This window comes from Parasteatoda tepidariorum, chromosome 4 (genome assembly GCF_043381705.1).
Source record: "Parasteatoda tepidariorum isolate YZ-2023 chromosome 4, CAS_Ptep_4.0, whole genome shotgun sequence".
In the NCBI taxonomy this organism is placed as follows: domain Eukaryota; kingdom Metazoa; phylum Arthropoda; class Arachnida; order Araneae; family Theridiidae; genus Parasteatoda; species Parasteatoda tepidariorum.
This window is the reverse complement of record NC_092207.1, coordinates 102,574,158-102,579,110: the sequence shown is the minus strand read 5'-3', so window position 1 is coordinate 102,579,110 and position 4,953 is coordinate 102,574,158. Positions and strand designations below refer to the sequence as shown.

General features: G+C 31.1%; 1 long non-coding RNA gene across 1 annotated transcript; it reads left to right on the top strand.

The window, feature by feature from the left end:
* The first annotated feature begins 238 nt into the window (after nucleotides 1–238).
* LOC107441807 (uncharacterized) lies at nucleotides 239–4,846 on the top strand. Its single transcript, XR_006226439.2, has 2 exons — nucleotides 239–602; nucleotides 3,292–4,846. It is a non-coding gene; the product is annotated as an uncharacterized lncRNA (long non-coding RNA).
* The last annotated feature ends 107 nt before the right edge of the window (nucleotides 4,847–4,953 follow it).

Sequence of the window (4,953 nt, the reverse complement as noted above, 5' to 3'; positions counted from 1 at the left end):
TTTGGCTCATTATCTATAAGTGCGAAACTGGAGCATCAAAATCTGATCGGCTTCCTGGTCATTCCTATGATGTGGTAGAAAGAAAAGCATTATCTCATTCTAAAATAAACAGATAATAAACTGTTTTTGCCCCATGTTTTATTTATTCAAAATAAACACATGATGATCCAAAGGAAGATAAGGTACACTTTGGACTACGTATGAATGAACAACGCGAAAATATCTAAGATAAAAATAACGTTAGTTTTTTTTTAATAGAAAATTGCCATTATTTGCTCCTTATCCTCTGTGTTAATATATCTTCTATGCTTTACAGAGTAACCTCTCGGTAGTGACCACTCTCCGTCCCACATTAAAATGGTCGTTGATGTAGGTGGGTCGTTCTTAGAAGTTACCTCCATTGACTTCAAAATTGTTATCAAAGGTACATGATTTATCGCAAATGATATTAATTTGTGTCATTTTCTTGGTGCGGCAATGCCACTTCTGTTAGCGTCATGAAAAGACGGATCGATGAATGAAATTTAGTGGATATGAAATTGATCCAAACTGATATAAAAACGTGTAAAAACAAATGTACCAATTTTGTATGATCAAGTTAGGTAAATAAACAACTATGTTTTTCTTTTCATTTAATTTTATATCATGAAAATTAGTTAGCTTTAAAAGGTGAGAAGAGGTTGATTTATTTGAACTGCTTGTTTCTTCTAAAAAACTTTTTTCGATAAATTCAACTTTCCACTCTAAAAGTAAATCACTGATAGCATCATCTTTCGTGCACTTTGACTGTAACATGTAGCTGTATCGTTAAAAAGAGATCTCTAAATAAGAGTCTCACACAGATATTTTGAATACATTTTAATCTACTTATTTGTTTAGTTAAATTTTCTGTTTTTATATTTTTTCGTGTTTCCTTATTTGACCTTTTCCACATTTGGTGCAGTTGTTTTCCCGGTAGCTGAAAGAGGTTTTAATGATCTCTCTTAAAGGTTTTCTTCAACACTAAAGTCTATGGAAAAAATTCCGTGCCTCCCCAAGGTGCTCGTAAATAGCGGTGGTCTATTCCTGGAGGTTTCACGTAATTACATAACGTGTCTCAAATAAGGAGATTTAAAAAAAAAAACAATCATTCACTGAATGATTAACAGAACAATCGTGTTTGGCTTTTAAAAAAGTGATTTGATTTCAGACATTCTGCGAAGTTGACGTAAAGGAGTCTCGTAATATCATAAATAAAAGGTAATTATATTGGCAACCACCAGTCTTTTGAAAGACTACAATACAGGGTTATTCATAATTCCCTTAGCCTGTAAGGGCCATTTTTCTTTACTACAACTGGTTTCAGTGGTGCATGTTACTGCCATCTACCGGCAACTGCTTAAATTAAAACTTGAATACTTTCGAAATAATTTCAAATGTTCTTTTTTGCCATATTCATCTTCTTTTTTTTTATTTTAACGCTTCGAAACCCTGGGGGGAATTATGAATAACCCTGTAAAGATATTCCTCTGTTTTTTCAAGACTGAATGATTTCGCATCAAAATCTTATGCATTCCACGAAGTCTTTCATTGTGAATCTTCCATGAAAAAAAAAAAAAACTTTTGAATGTTCAACATTTGTACCATAATAACCTTTTGTAATAGTTTTCCTTTTTAATTGAATAGAACACTGTATCAATAATTGATTTTATTTAAGAAGATTCAGAAAAGAATCATGCAAATTTCGCAAAAAAAAAAAAAAATATAGGTAATTCATTTTTATTTCAAATTTTCTCCTGGATCAATTTTAAAACTTTTCCAGTTTTCGATTCTTAAATAAAACACAGTAAGTTTTAAAAAAATTATTTTCTGCAGTTAGGTTTCCGGTTAACGGGGCTCTGTTGAAGTGAGATTTCTGTGATAAAAAAATTATGCCACCATTTAATTATACCACCATTTTCTAATAGTATAGGTTCCCTAATATGGAAATATTAATCAAAACTAACTGCAATCATAAAATTGCAAGAGTCAAGCAGGCTGACTCTAGACTAATTTAGAAATTAATGTTAAGGGAGCAGCAATAACTCAACGACTAAACACATTGAAATGTTATTGTCAAAGACTCGTGTTTCATTTTCAGTGTAGGCTTGAAGTTTTAGATCCATGGGTTGCAGTTTAACTGATAAGTAAATAAGGCTTCACTGTCATAATCATGCAATTGCAGAGCTGCCAACTTAAAAGTTGTAGCGCTTGCTGTTATTTAAGGTGGTAGTTAAATATTAAAGTAAACATAGGTCCTTAAAGTTTCTCCAATATTATACATAATATATACCTTTCAACTATTAACATAAAGTGTTGGTCAAAATCTTTTTAAATGAAATGCTAAAACATATCTGTTAGCACTATAAATATTTAAGAAAAATCTCAGACTAAAGGCAGAGAAGTTAAATTGTTGAGTCCTAACCTTCATCAGCCTGTTGGCATACAATGGGCTGTAGTAAGAATGCTTTGCTTTTATGCCTAAACTACAATGCAGTGAAAAACAATGCCTGATGCGACTTTTCCAATAAATCTCTTTGTATTATTTATGTGGTTTTATTCTTTATTTATTTTGCTTATTTTCTTGATGAATATAGCAAAGAAAAAGTTATTTTTACAATTTTAAAATAATATTAGAAAAATAGAAAAGGTAGTAGTAATCTGCAATGTAAAGCCAAACTAAAAATTCCTTATTTAAACTATTAGCAAATGGTGATGCATGCCTTTAAATGATCTAAGTACAAAACATTTGAATTAAAATTAGTTCATTTAAATCTTTATTACTAAAAAAAAATTTTTTTTAAGAAACAATTCTACACCATGTGGTGCAGCAGCCTATGAAGGGCAAAAGCCTACTGTGCTCATCCCAGTATTTGTGACTAAGTTCTGGAGCAAATGTTCCAGTTGGGTGGTCAGCCAAGAGTGGAAATTCCCAATGTTTGGTACTCATTCAAGGTTCTCACGCAATTTCAGAAGAAAATTTTTTTTTTCTACTTTTCCGGATATTTCAGAAAAAATTCACACCATATTTTAAATATAGCATGCAATTTTTGATCTGAAATAATTTTATGGGACCAAGATAGCTTTATTGTTAGGGCACTGGACTCTCGTTCATGAGAACGGGAGTTCGAATCCAGCCGGGCAAAGACTCCCTGTGTAGTAAATGATGATTAGTGCACTTTAAATCTGTCGGGTCACAACATCTTCTATGTCCTCATTATAAAATATACCTCTGAGAGTACTGAATTGGAGATTAATTGTTCTCTGTTTCAGGTTGAAATTACAATTTGTTGATGAATGGGACCGTCCTATAGACAGAAGTGAAGTATGGGTGTGACAGAAGTCGAATTCGTTCACCATAGATGGCGCCACTGGAAAACAAGAACAATAACACCCCCTTGCCTTATTGGTCAACGAGAAGAACAAATCATTTTATTTTTTATTTGTAGAGCCAAATATTAGATTTTGAGAGCATAAAAACATCATTGAATGATAATGGAAACATAAAACGTTTACTAAAATGTGAAATTTTTACACCAAATAACTGTAATAGATATCAGAATTATTTAACTCAAATCTCAATAACTGTTTACTTTAACTAGGAATTCTAAGAATGATCATTTACCAGGAATAATGAAAAAAATTTCCAATTGTTTGGAAAAAAATTACAACTTACCCTGATTTTTAAAGTCAAAGTAAAATTCCATGACAATTCTAAGTTTTCAGTGTTCTCCCTGACATTTGATTGACCCATTGAACAGATGAAAGGCTGTGGTCTGAGCCCTGTACATGAGAGTACCACTCAGCCACCAGTTAAAACAATGGCAATATAACATTTATTGATGTATTCTTAAAAATACGTTTTACTTGATATACAAATATTTAAAGCTAAATATGAAATATTTATTTTTTTATTAAAAAAAAACCATTCAGAAAATATTCCACGTTATAAGTATTTTGATTTGCTACAGCAGTGGTTCCTGAACTTTTTTGTCTCGTGGACCCCTTGCCATGTTTTTCGGCTTTGGATAGACCCCCTGCGTAACTGATATTGATTTTTTGTAAATTCATCAACTTCAAATGTATTTTTGACAGCTGGTATAGTGCTACTCACTGTAAAAAATGTAAATTTCAAACTGTAGTGAAATGAAGTGTGAAAAACTTAAGTAAAACGCGCATGTTAACTTTAAACATTTATAAATTAAATTCAAATTAAAACGAAACAAATTAAAATTTAGTATCTGTTATATAAAATAACTAAGCAATAAATAAATGTTTTTAGTGGGAAGGATGAACCTGATGCTTTAATAATAAATTATCAACATTTGGCCAATTTCATATATCAGAAAATAATCCTAATAACATAAATTTTAATAAATTGTTTACTTCATAGCTACTTTTATAAATTATGTAGAATGTAGATAGATATATGTGTTTACATTATAAGGTAGTAAAATGTAAGTAAATAGGTACTATCAGCGTATGTTGATTATTCCATTCATGAAATGCCAAAATTAAAGTCACGACCTGCTTATATGAGATCCACTATCGTTGACCCCTATTTTCATTTCATAGACCAATTTTTTTTTCACTTGACATGGAACCCTTTCAGGTTGTCGTCGACCCTTGGGGGTCGACATAGACCCCTTTGGGAATCACTGATTTACAGTATTATAGGACAGTTTTGGAAGAAAATCTCAAGTGAGCTGTCAAAAACCAGTTTAAGACATCTTCAACCTCCATGGTATAAAAAGCTTTTTCTAAAACCCAGAAACAAATAATCACTTTTGTATCCTTTTTTTGTTACAATAAAATGAATGAATTTAAATATGATGATGAGTTACTCAAAGGATGAATTAAAATGAACACTGCATAATATTCAAAGAAACAAAATTAAAAAAAAAACTATCTCTCATTTGCAAATAAATTGAGTCA